The sequence below is a fragment of the Varroa jacobsoni genome, unplaced genomic scaffold (genome assembly GCF_002532875.2).
Source record: "Varroa jacobsoni isolate VJ856 unplaced genomic scaffold, vjacob_1.0 scaffold_949, whole genome shotgun sequence".
Lineage (NCBI taxonomy): Eukaryota > Metazoa > Arthropoda > Arachnida > Mesostigmata > Varroidae > Varroa > Varroa jacobsoni.
The window spans coordinates 352291-366307 of NW_019213851.1; the positions used below are offsets into that span (position 1 = coordinate 352291).

The 14017-nt window shown below is 42.1% G+C and overlaps 1 protein-coding gene across 3 annotated transcripts in view; it reads left to right on the forward strand.

Annotated features, from left to right (window-relative positions):
- LOC111265264 (serine/threonine-protein phosphatase 2A 56 kDa regulatory subunit gamma isoform) overlaps nucleotides 1-14017 on the forward strand; it is a 68365-nt gene that overhangs the window by 9853 nt on the left and 44495 nt on the right. The window contains exon 3 of one of the 3 annotated variants that reach the window (XM_022841784.2): nucleotides 4463-4744. The exons of the other annotated variants lie outside the window; for them this stretch is intronic. The gene's annotated coding sequence lies outside the window, so the exon portion shown is untranslated. The remainder of the gene's footprint in view (nucleotides 1-4462; nucleotides 4745-14017) is intronic. 3 annotated transcript variants of the gene reach the window in all.

Below are 14017 nucleotides of genomic sequence, written 5' to 3' on the forward strand. Positions count from 1 at the left end.
AAAGAAACTGTCTCCGTAGGGAAAGGGTGTTATCGGAACGTACTGCGTTTATTATTATTGACGACGTCCGTGATCTTATTGTTGATACTGATGCTATTAAATGTAAGATAGCATCTTGAATCCTGTGCCATTATTGCGGTGCTGGCACATCGATACGATACTTGTGTGGTAGTATTAGTCGTAGTGATCGTACAGGCTGTCCAGTAGAATTCATTCAAAGGGGCAATAGTTGGGAACAGCAAGACCAAGGCGAAATGTCAGGTAGGGGCAAACCAGTAATATCTTTACCGTAATGAAAAGTGCATTTTTCATCATTGGTATTCATTTCAATCTTGCGCCACTGCAGTGAAATACAGTGGAAGAGGTATTCCTATTCACGAAACAAAAACACACGACAACCCATGCAGATATGGCTAGAAAGTGGGTTAAAAGGAATCCCGCTGTTGTTGAAGTTGTAGTAGCAGACGATGTACCAGAACAGATGGACAAAGATGCACGCAACCCTGTATCTATGGGGCGTCCTGGCTGTACGATCGATGACACCCCTTAAATACTTAAGATCATAACAAAACTATTCCTAGACGGTAGCCGCTTAAAACTGAATAGATAATAGCAACAATAAATTTCCTAAAAAGATGTACAGAATTGTCAGTGGTAAGCATTTGTTGCTGCTACTATTGATGGCGTCTGCCTTTTTCCCCAAGTCCAACTTATTAATTTCAATCTAGTTCCTGATAGATAGGTAATACCATCTAGGGCGGTGACTCATCATGGACCTGGAGTTCGCGCATTATAGCACGGAGCTGGCGCTTCTGTGGGCAGATGCTAACGCGGTGTTTTGCGCTTAGAATAGTATTTGCGTATTATCCAAGTATACTAATCCACAGGGCACAATCTACGGTTGTCCAGCGTGTTCAAAAAAGGAATAAATTATCTGAATGTGAGTCACGAATGGCAAAACGGATCTTTTGTCTAGGTTCAGATAACTTGCGATTCAATTGTAGGAGATTTTTCAATATTTTATTCTGGTTTTATTTTTAATTAGCATTTGATATTTGGTTAGAGTTACGGTAAATATTTGTCAAAAAGTATTATTTTAGAAGAAATTTTTCTGCTGAGTTATTTGTTTAGTAAAGCAGCCTTTAACAAATTCCAGAAACTAATCACTAGTATAAAATGTATAATCATTGTCTATATTTATTCCGTAGCAAGATGATCATTCGCTACATGGAATTTGGTTCTCCTTAGTTCTTAATATTCTGATGTCTCAATTGTGCTGATGACGATGTAGCATTGCACTGTCCAACAGCTGTGCTTATAGTCCGGCCTTAGTCCGCTGCCCATTTCCGTGTCAGTAGGAAAAAGAGGCCCTCTAGGATTTTTTAGCGCCAATTTCTCCAGGTTGTTTCGTCTGCACAACCAATCATAACTGTCAGCCCTGTCCAAGCAAGAGACGATGGCGCAACTTCCTAACGTTCTCAAATCAACGATGTTGTCATGAAATTGATCACGTGTCGTAGTAACCGAGGAAGAGCGAGAGTTTAAAACTCCTTTGGCATTAATTCTAGTTACTTGATTCGTATCGTACACGGCATCTCTGTATGATCAAATGTTGGTGAAACGAGTCGTCGTTTCGAAAGAATGCTGAAGGGCAGCTTAAGTTGAAATGTTTCGGACAAATAATCCGCTTCTTAGCTTCTTGTACTACAATCTACAATACTATAGAATATTGCCAGAAATATTGGTTGCACACCTATAGGCCTTTATTAAGCTTCCGCCAACCTCCTTGTTATTTGTGTGTTGTTGGTTAATCTCAGATTCAGAACAGTGTTGCGTTCTATCCTGCTACCACATGGCAAAAAGCGTACGTCAATAGATTCATCAGGACCCGTATTTTCATTGTGTGTTATGTCATATGCTTGCGTTTTTACGTTTGCTACGTTCGCAGGTGTTAGTTGTTTCCTGGTCGTTAGACAATTCATGTATAAAAATATCTAAAATTAGCAAGATAAGTAGGAAAAACTGAAGAGATATTAGAGACGGAGGTGACTTATGTACGGACGATACTCGTTCATTGATGATTCATGCGCAAGTGCGTAAGAGTCGCTAGAGTCAACCACTGGTTCAGTTGTGCAAGCTATTTTACCTTTACTCCAGCGTTAACATCAACTTAACAGCTTCACCCCTACCGCTACCCAACGGTGTCTGTAGCAAAAAGAAGCGACAACTGTTGTCAGTCGACCGTTGACGGTCCGTAAAAGTCGAATACGGCGACGTCTTTGCGCAATCTCCGAAAAGCATTATTCCGCTAGCGGCAGCCACAGCAGCATTGGCAGTCGTACTATAGTACAAGTTATTGTACTGGCAGTATTTATGGCGCAGAATGAGTTTGTGTTCAGCGACGACGTAATTGGCCGGCAACAACTGCGACCCCTGTTGCTACTGACACTGCCTTAGCATTATCGATCGAGGTTTGCCTTGGTCGAAGCGCTGCAGTAGTTGAAGCCTGTTGTTGCTCTGAATATATTTTAGATAGACGTCAGCAGCGTTTTGCAGCGGCTCGTATGGGCGTCGAAAGAATGGATGAATGTGCTGCTGCTAGCTGCGCCGTGGTGCCGAAGACATCACCGCTGCCTATAGGCTGTCGTTGGCTATTGTCGATTGTAAAATTACTCTCTCCACAGCTTCGAGCTCTCCATCGACTGGCTTCGCTCTCAGCGGATGGCATAGTGTCATGCGCATGTGCGTGTGCTACATAGCGAATCATGTTTATATACATTAAGCAACTATCTGTGGACGGATCGGATTGTCTGGCAGTCCCCAATGTGAATGCTGTTTGACTACTGTCGATTCTTGATCCAAAGCGCGCGTCCGTTCTCGCTTTTTCTTTTACCGAACAGATACACGCATGGAAAATGCTGACTATTGTGTATTTACGCTAGAACGACGTGAAGCGACTATAAAATTGAGTCGGACAAAATAATCGATACGTTATATACAAGTAGAGATTGTGAAGAGTGGAGCGAGGAATAGAGGCTGTAATATGTTATTCAAGCATGCAAAGAATCTACGCGGTAAAGGCCCTAGGAAGAGACAATGCACCTTAAGCAAAGGTAATTGCAAAGCCATTATGCGCCAAGATGTTCACTATTACAAACGACAATAAAAAAGGACAAATGTGATTCACCCCGTAGTCGAACGTAGGAAAGATAGTGGTAGGCGACAAAGTTCGACTCGGTTACTTACTAGCTAGAGATCGCCGACGGTGTCACGGACAATAGAAGGCTGGACAGGCAGCAGTGTGGAATCCTTGTCGGTCGTTTTTAGAGAGATACGTACTGCTAGCCAAGTGTGGTGTAGTTGTCATGCTGGATAGGCGCCATATTATGTAGTGGATGGGATTTCATAAGAGAAACTTCGAAAAGACCACAAAAGGACGCTTCTGATATGCTAAAACTGGAGACCGAACAAGCCAGACACGGGAACACGCGCTCACCCATGGCGACGCTATAATACTTACTATGGCCGTAATCCATACACAACGTTGTAGCTAGTGTCCCAAAAGGTGCACGGTTACGACCCGGTTACCTTTTAAATAGAAACCTAGTTCAAATATACGAAAGCTAGTTGAAGGAGCACTTGCATAGAGAATATGAAAAATAATCAATATTAGTGATTATAATTGGGCTTAGGTCAAGAATTGCTATTATATATTGGGCGGTAAAGAAATATGTGACCAAACGGTAGCGTTAATCCCTCCGTTTTCATTTAAGGGAAGTTTTAAATGGAGATAAAGAGGATGAAGGGCAGTAAAATAACGGGGAAGAAGGGTGAGTTAAATATTGTGAAATTTGACGCGTCCTCTATGCCCGCCTTGCTACGGTAGTGAAAAGAGCATGGTAAGAGGGCTTGCCAACAACAGACCATCGAAATGGTATGGTTTTGTTAGCGTCAAGGGCACAAGCAGCGAGGAAGAAAAAAGACCTCCGCTTTGTAATTGAAGAAGGGCGTATCTAAGAGAAGTGGTTTTTAACCTTAGATTTTCTCAGTGACCCTTGAATTATTGTTTGGAATTGGTCTAAGGTAGAACGTAAAGCGAATTGTTCCTGCGTCGTTATAATAAGTAGTCAATATAGAAAAGTTATTATTTATTAGAAATCTAAAAGTAAATTTATTTTTGAAGTATTTCTTATGCGAGAGAAACCTCCTGGGTTTCGAAAGGTTCTCTCTATCTGCTGTTGGCATTGGATATGCTTGAGAACGACCTAGTCAGGAAAGCTGAACCTACCTCTACAACCATGCTGCACTTACACGTGGACACAACAATTCAGTTGGCAACTATTGTTGTATTCGATGAACGTTTACCTATTGTTTTTTTGAGTAAGCAAATAAAATGAATAATTAGAAAATGAATGTTACTTGCGCTAATAGATCGCGTACCTTTGTTGCTTGTTATCTGCAGAGAATACGAAGCAAACGCTGATTCATAAGGAATATAATCGTCGTCACGACAACCTCTAATCATTTGTTGAAGGCGCATTGTGCAATGACCTATTAAACCTCAGGGGCCGAAAACGTTGGCGTAGGGTTTTGCCTTGTTTTTTTTTTCAAGACACTGTCGTCGAGTCGCTACCGCTTTTAAACAGATCACCCTATATCGTAGTTATGAATCACCTGTACAGCCACACAGCCAACAGAGCCGCCTGGTCGTTGCCCGCCGGGTCGATATGAAGTCTGCGATAGGGTAAGTGCGACTATAAGGGTCGAAAAGCATCGCCGTGTAGCTGTTTCTCATGTGGAGCTTGTACAATTTAAGCTAAATAAAGCTGATTGGTATAAGGTCGGTTTTTCTCGGAAGTCGATCGATCATGTTTGGTTGCTCATTCCAAGGGGTTGTTTTTTGATAGTAGTCGAGAAATATAAGGGTATTTTCGCTGACTTCCGGAACTTTAATATTTGAAGTATGGTCACGTAAAAGTGAAAGCTAATACAGACGATACGGACGACGGTGGCTACCTAGCTTGGTACGAATTGTTGAGATTATCTGGTCTAGCTTACTAGAAGGTCCCCAATGATAAATGATAAAAACGAAAATGATAAGTGATCCGTGACCATTGGATGTTTCCTCCTTGGATGATGTGGATCCTTTGTGTCGTAAGGCAAAATTGGTTATGGTGTATTTGGGTTTTGTTTTGTATTTGAAACAGAGTACCAGTGATTTATTTAGCGCTGTTAAATCTAATTAGTCTCGAACGGCCGGAGGTTAAAGGCCGTTATTATGAGCATGAGGCAAACTTGTCACGATGACTTGCAGGTTCGTTGCAGTAAGAGTCGTGCTATATCGCTATGTATCGTCGTGCGCGTCATAAGCACGTTGAGGTGCATTTTGTTACATCGCGCCGAATCGAAGTGCCTTGTCGCTAAAAGATAGCTTTCGCGTAGTTTTTACGCCTATAAGTATTTTAATGCAAGTAGGTTCTCTTTTAAAAGAAAAAAATACGTATATATATGTGAATCATTGGATATTTTCTTGTAGCGTTTATTTTTGCTTCTTCTAACCGCTTTAGGACTGCCTTTATTCATCCAAATTAATATGAAAATTATATATCCTCTTAACTTGAGATTGCTATTGGACCGCTTCATAACCTGCGCTGGCCGAACTGGTGATTGTCGGAGATATGATCAATCAGTCACTGGTGCTTGCGATACTATTGTCACCCGCGCTAGTCATCTTAAGCCAACGAGCATTTAAGCTACCTCATAAGATGGATCAATTGAATTCACTAAACTATAAATCATCCGGGCTCTCTAACAATACACTTATGTGTATAGTTCAATCCCTTTTTTTGCATTTGAATTCTGTGCATATCCAATTAAATTTTTTATATCGCTTTACAATGCTAGGATTCACTATGCATATATATTATTATATATATATGAATGAAAGCGGAGGTATGTAACTATAATTATTTACTTGTCAAGTTGTTATCATTTCTGCTGTTATTGTTGTTGTCGTTATTTCAACGTATGTAGAGCTTAGTTTTATTGGCCTTCACGCCTTATTCGACCTGACACCGGTATTTCTTGACCTGCAACCAATTGCAAGTGCCACCCAGCATTACTGTTGCCATATAGAGCTTTTCCGTCCTTTGACGTCGTCCTGCGCCTACAAGACTTACGATGGCATCGAAAAAGGTTTGGTTCATTGTCTGTAACTGATCGAAATATTTTTACAGTCGTCTTTATACGCACCCCAAGTAAAGAAATTAAGGTATTGCATTGTTGTATAATGGTAAACGACAGTAAAGAGGGAACCGATCATCAGTGTATCAAAAGTCTGCTAGCCTTTCACAATCAAGCTGTTTGATCAGCGGTAATCAGTCGTTGCTTGGCGACCTTTGACCATCAGCATTTCTTGTTTCGTCAAGATTGTTTTTTAATAGCTTTTTTCTTTACCTCAGCCTAGTATTTTCTTATTGGAGCAGATTATTTTTTTTGTCTGCGTCAACCTTAACATTAGCCCTATTAGCTGTATTGTACTTTAATTGCGAGTGTTTTCACGTTTTTAAGCTTTACGAAAATAGGTTTGAACTTGTTCAAAGTGCATTTTGGTTAAGTCGTTCAGACTTAACCAAAATGCAGGAGGCAAGAAACCTCATAGAGCTTACGTATCAGTTAGCTACTAAAAGGTGCTTCCAATTTTAAAAATTATATTCTTTACGTGAAAGAAAGACTATCGAAGTGTGTACGTGGTCAGCAAACAACTACTTCGTATTGTGTTATCTTACATCATTACTTTGCATTGTCGCCTGCCTGTCTGTGCTCCTGTAACGGGGTAGACTATCCATGTGTTAAATATGATATGCACCTCTTGTTTTTTTCTTTTAACCCCTAGGCCCTAGCCTATATTGCTTGTCGTCCACCGCCGCTACCATTACTATTTTTCTATTGAGCCATTGTCGCATCGTCTCCTTTTTATGAACCCGTCGTACTGTGATAATCATTTTCGACGGACGGCAGCATTCTCCAGACGCTATTTTGTGGCAATCCGCTAGTCCAGTATGGTTAGTCACTGCTGCGTTGTTTGGCCGAGGTCACAACCTTCTCTCGAAAACGGCCGGACGCTTATCCGGACATGGCATGAAGAAGCCGCGGTGCTTGTTGTCAACAGAATAAATAGTGATCGCTTCCATATTTGGATGTATTACTCATTAGCATCGACGACAACGACAGCGATAACAAAAATGACAACATCAACAACAACAACATCGAGAACAACCGCTTCTACCACCGGTCCCGCTAATATTTAGAAAAATCATTAGTTTTGGAAGGTACTGCTGCATCTAACAGCACCTTTCTTCCGTCTTGCAGAAGACTAGTGCTAACGGAAGCCGCGATATTGGCTATGGTAAACAGGAACGATATATGTGGGGTGACCTGGCTACCCTCAAGCAGTATCTCTGCTCATCAAATCGGAGTAGATGCTGCTGCTGCTTCTACTTGTTCGCCCCCGTGTTGTAGGAGTTCGCGCGTCTGCTTGTCTGTCCATTTACTAGTCGCCTCATGCGTATCCGTCGTCTACTCGATAGGTAGTGACGGTGACGCCGATGACCAGAGCATAGCCAATTTGATAAAAGAAAGGCGAACGGTGGCCGACTAGACGATAAATAGTGCGTATACGTGTAGTGCAGTATATATGAAAAGTTTGGGGTCGTCTGGCGCAGGCGTGACCATAATTCCTCATCCGCCATATTCATCGTGACGTCCGCAGTGATAACAGCGACGTTGACGATAGTTAGGCGCACCAGTCACCAGAGGTTACCAGCGGTCATAGCGTTGAAGTCGCGTGACGCTCCGCGGGTCGCTGGGGAAAAAACGATTGCGCCGATATCGAAAATGTGCGCATGTCTTCAAAACGAAAGACTTCCACGAACGTATGTAAATGCAGTTAGCTTTTTTGTCCATCAAAATGTGTAAACTTTTGAGAGAGAAGTAGAGCATTTATTAAACACTTCCATAGTATAAAAGGCAAAGTATAATTCACGGAGAAAGGGTGCGTTTTTTTGGTCGACAACTTTTTAACTGGCTCGTTGGTGTCCTAAAATCGGGAAACCTTGTTATTGCTATTATATTATATCGGATCACGGGATCACAAGGTTTATTTAAATGAAAAACATAAATAAAAAAAAACCTTAGTTCTCGGTTAATAAAGAAATATGATGAAAACTGACTATTGTCGTTGTTGCTCTTAAGCTTTTGGTAGGGATGGCGTCATTTATATATATATATATATATATATATATATATATATATAGATAATCGGGGCGTCGGTTGCTTGGCTAATACTTAAATGATATGCTAAGAGAAGAGGACGACAGAAGATGTTCAGTAGACCAGGTTATGCAGCTGTAACCGCCCGTGCAACTCTTCAATAACAGACAGGTAAGGCATGTTTAGAACAGCGGGCAGAAAAAAACCTAAATATCATTAGCATGCAGACAAAAATATCAAAGAAGTAACATCATCAGGACACATAACAGCGGCGCCCTGAGCAGAGGCAATGGGGCGGGGTCTTGTTACGTTTGCCATGAGGGGGCGTGCATCAAGAGAACTTTCACTCTCTCCTTTTTTGGTTTGCTGGCTTCGCCCTTACCGTCCGTCCATATGTCTTTCAGTAAATGTATAATTTTCCTGTATAAGGTCTCTCGAGAAACACGTACGACAAAAAAAAGGCCGGTTCGTCAGTGAGCTTGGATTGACGTGTTTTTTTGATTAGTTTGATAACAGCCTAGTAAGCCGGCGAACTGACTAACCAGCCACTACTAGTTCGCCTTCAGCTGAGAACTACGAGAGCAGTTGTTTCGTGCAACTCAGGTATGTAACTGTGGCAATGTTCTTTATTCGTGCGCATACGTCCAAGAAGAATATTCGACCAAACCGATTGGAAGAGCACCGCTACGGCAGGACGCACGGATGACTTAGCGCGCTGCCTTCTAAGTCGTGCGCGCTGAGAACGAAAGAGAGCTCGGTGGCTTTGCGCGCCTCTAGCTCCTAGCCACAACTGCTGTTACAAGCATCATCATATGCTGTTGCATATAGCTCGCTGGCCTGCTCCTACTTGCGTTCTGCGAGCTGCTACTGCTGCGAACGTCAGCATAACCGTCGCCTCTCCTTCGCTCACTAATATTTAGCGTTGCTTGTGGCGATAACATCGATGCTGCTAGGTGAGTTTAGTTCATCTAGCTCGTTTATCCATTGATTCGTGTGGCAGATGCTGCGCTGAACTGCAGCCAGGCCAAGCGGCCAGGCGGTCGATCGGTCGGCCCGTCGGCCGGTGTGTCCTTCTCTCATTCGCACAATCAGTCCGTTCAATCGTTCGTCAGCTTGCGGTATTTGTTTTAAGTGGTTGGTTGCTGCTGCTCCCGGCCTGCGTGTCTATTGCCGTAGTGGCCTGCTCTTTCTTGTGTCCTTCTCAAAAGGCCATTTGCCCATCGCTGCTTGTCTGCAAAAGTGCACTATAAATATATATTTATTTCTAGTAATGTGCGTCCGTCGTAACATAACGCACCGTGGGTCTACCACAGTCGTCACTGCGACGATCGCTATCATCATCAAGTTGTTGCTAATTCGGCTGCTGCTGCTGTAGCCACGCGGTAAGCTACCGTTGTATCATCACCTGCTGCTTGGCCGGCCACATAGCGTGTTCCCTGCTAAAGATTATGAAGGCACAGTATTACCCTTTTGACCATTACATCTAAAGGGCTCTTGCTGCTACTCTTTGTCTTATTCTATTATTGTGGGCGCTATTATTACTGCGCATTGATGTCGCAACGGAAGCTGGCCAAACTTCTCGAGGAGGCGACCCGCAGTTAGCTTGTGATCGCCTAGTAAATGAAACTTATTTTACCATATGCTGTGCAGTTTTCTATATTGGTTGCATGGCTTCGACGTCCCCACTGAAAATGTATGCAATAGAAGCAGTGGTAGGAGCTAATAATGTCCTCTGGCGTTCGTCAGCTACCACAGAAAAACGATAGAGGTCACGTGGGTTTTGTTTTTGTGACCTAAACCCAACGTTCGACATTGACAGGTGATAGTTTATTAGCTCTTATTTGTGTCAGCTGATTTTAGATGTTAACATTGACCTTTTGCATCGTTCAAACAGCCAAAGGCGAATAACATTATTAAAGAAACAAGGGCATGATATTGTACACTATGCTTTTAAATTAAGATGGAAAAACACCCTTAAAACTCTTCAGAGCTAAAATGACCCGATGAAGTACTAGTTCTTTTAGTGACGTTTACCAGGGCCTGAGATGGCGTAAGAATGCGCTCGATGTGACCATTGATGCAGAACGCGAGTAAATCGATGGGGTCCGATCGAAGAAGAATGCAAGGTTTAGCAAAGCGTATCCCACACGCGTCGCTCTAATTGCTTGGATATCTGCGAACAGACGTACACAAATCTATACGACCGTCCTGGTGACGGGTGAATATATACAAGATCAGAGGGACGACGCCTCAAACGTCTATCCAAAATACTTGTGCTGACAAATGTAATTGAGATTTAGTGGCCAACGATGATAGGTACAGCTCAAACAGGCCATTGCACGTCACGTATTTCGTCGTGAGAGCTACATTCTGTGTTGAAAATATGGCATTTGAAGGCGAAGTTACCAGCAAATCGAAACCTGGTGTTACTGATTTCTCTAAACCTCATCTAATAGACAAAAGCTTCATTTATACGTAAGTAAGATCCCAGATACTGAAAACCCAGAACAGATGGTTTCAGTCCATCCGTCACATCACAAAGGCAAATATGTAATACGGTTATTTTACGATTAATTTTTTCCTATATTTATGCAGTTAGCTTAGATTTAAATGGCCAGGTAGGTGGCGTATAGAGTATTTATTAAACGTGACCTTTAAAATCATCGTGAAAATTCGCATGGGACTCGGATCATAACGAGCTCATCTACGAATACGTTTCTAAGAGAAGCCTCCTTCTTTTTTTGTTTAATGCATTAGCAATTAAGCAGACTCTGTTAGTTTTCATCTTCCCAGTCTTTTTCGTCATGCTCGCCTTGCTTTAAGCCACATCCTGTCTACCACAGCTTTGATGATTTCACTACGAACGGGTCGTGTGGCCGTGACCACAAAGATATGTCGTTTGACCCAGTTCCCTGGCCATCGTTTGCTCATCTGGCAACCCCAGCGCCCATGGCTCTATATCTACTATGTGTCCCTTATACCATTCGTTCATTTAAGGGACAGGTGCGATTGCAAGTCCTGCCAGCAGATAGGTGGAAGGTCTAAAAGGTGACACTACAACGGAGTTAAGGCTTTCTTCGTTATGTGGCCGGTCCCGCGTCTATGCAGTAGAAGCTGAGTTTTATGTGGAGAAGCCTGAGGTCGCTTCGGCCATGCCTCCATGGTCATGTGCTGCGTGCTAGGCTTCATGGAGATTACTGAGAGTTATGTATAGCAGCGAGCTTAAAGGGGCGTCAGGAAATCTCCTCTGGGTACGGCGGGCGAGCGTGAGGGCAAAAGCCCGGCTGGCTTCTAGGGGACTGAAGGGGGAACTCGAATGGAAAGAGGGAAAAATACAATGAGATAGAGAAACCAAGCTGGTGCGGTTATTCGTACTGGTTATTGTCGTCGTCGTAGTCATTGTAATAGTGTCGTGTCACCAGGGGGCTTTGCTGTCGCAACTTGACACTATGTAGCTTGTTGAAACTGAGGAGAAAGCCTATCCAGAAACGGCCGAATTGCTCGCTGTGAAACAAAAAGAGAGATGAGCTGAAAGGGATAGGCTGAGTGTTGCGGAGTTAGCTGTCAAACGAGTAGGGGTTGGGGTAGCAGGGCCAGACAAATCACTCTACAAAGAACAAATGGGATAAATCCTTCAAAGTAGCTGCTGCGGAATTGGAATGGGGACAACGACGATGAGACAAGCGGCAGAAAAAAGAAGGTGAAGGTTTAAGTTCGGACGGAATATCGCTGCATATTGGTTGTTTAGAACGTTGTCACTGTTATTAAAGGTGACTAAACGATCGTCCTATATTATTTAAATTAGATAAGTACCCATTGCAATTATGAACCTCTTTGATTGCCTTAAGCTGACGGTAGAAGTTGTTGCTAGTCTCGCAGGAATCTATGAAAAATTTGTCCGGAGCAAAATGAAAGATCCACAACGGGAATTAAATTGAAAAAAGTTTGAAAATACATTAAAATAGCGAACACATAAATCTCAGGAATTTTGAAATAGAGCTAAATAATTACTCTCCAGAGGACAGCATCTATCGTTGATATTGCCCATCGTCTGAACAAACGTGAATGGTTAAGACCTTTCGGAGCCTGGGATATTTCAAAGCTTTGGGTAAATAGCATGCCGAAATTTTGAATTTCCTGATTTTATCTGAGGTGCATCTGAGCGATATGTCGACGAGTCTACACATACCAGTATTGACCTAGTCGTAATAACAGTTAAGAAGTTCGGATGAAGTTTTTTTTATGATGAGGGTTTACGAGCCATGATTCTGACCATGAATTAAAGTTGCGATTAACGAAATAAAGGTCAATTTGAATTATTGTTGAATTGAAAGGTGTCGGTGAATGCAGTGAATTCCATCCAGATATGCTGTTTTCATTCAGGAGTCCAATAAACTAACGGCGTCAATCATATATACTTACGCGCTTACATGTAAAAACCTATTTGGCTCTATGTACGTACTAAGCGAAGAATTGTCATGATATATCGTTCGTCACTACTTTCTGTCTGTGAACTGTGTGTGCTTTTTTTTATAATCTTAAACGTGTTGCTTGTACGCAAATATAGGTGACGACTAAAGTTGAGACATGGGCCTGAGGTGCCCCGGGCTGACCTGCGTTTGCATTATGCAGGGCGTAGTTCAGGCACTTGCACTACTGTTTTGATATATAATATATAGAATATGGTCACAGGAGTAGTATACACTAAACGAGCTAACGATGCGCCGCGAATGCCAGGGCCACACGTTTCCGTTTTCCTCACATGTGGACACGTTAGAATAACTGCGGCATGTGTGAGGTCACAAACTTACAGTTGCTGTTTTAGTCCCTAATGCTGTTCTTGGTCTTGAAATTGACTCAACCAAGAATAATGATGTCAGTAGCTCTAAGTATCATGCGTTTTCACAATAAAGGACCAAAGCTAAGACCCACAAAAATGACCCAAAAAATCGACTTTTTACATTGGGTTCGTGGTATTGTGCTAGTATAGATCTTTCTCAACCGAATAGAAAAAACTTGCCGAAAGCCGTTACCACCACAAGTAAGTCTATTCTAGACTTCCACTGCGTGAGAGTTCAGTCGTGGTCATCAAATGCAAAAAATCCCTACGAATATTTGCAAAATTGTCTTGGACAATTAAATTTGACAACAAAAGTGAAATAATGTCCGAATGAATAAAGCTTTATCGTTAAAAAGCTTATTTGTATAAAAAAAAAAACGAATCACCTATTCTCGACCCATAGGGTGTTCATGTGGTCAAAGGTATGTCTATATGATTTCATATATGCTCTTCGCAATCTTCTTGAGATACGAAAAATTAGTACTAAAAAGACGTTTCACACCATGTGTATGTGTGCCACGTATTTAGGAGGTCGACGATATAGAGACCTTGCTACTAGTTTTTTTCCATTGTTGTTCCAGCGTTGTTTTTTTCCATTTAGCGTAACAATTAACTTGATTAGGTTCCTTCTCCTTCAGAACGCAAAGGATACCCGTCTGCTCTTAATAAGCTAATCCGTATCGGCTATTTAGACTACAAACGGTAGAAGCCTTTCGAATGCCATATTTTACCGGCAGACATTTTCTTAATCTCTCTCGTCTGCTGGGTTTTAATACATTTCGAGATACATGAAGATTGTAAGGATGTTTTGCCGATAGACGATTGAAATGGACATTTCGGACAGAAGTGAAGAAATGTCTTAATTTTTATGTTCATTGCTTCAGGCGACTGATTTCTGGCGCGAAA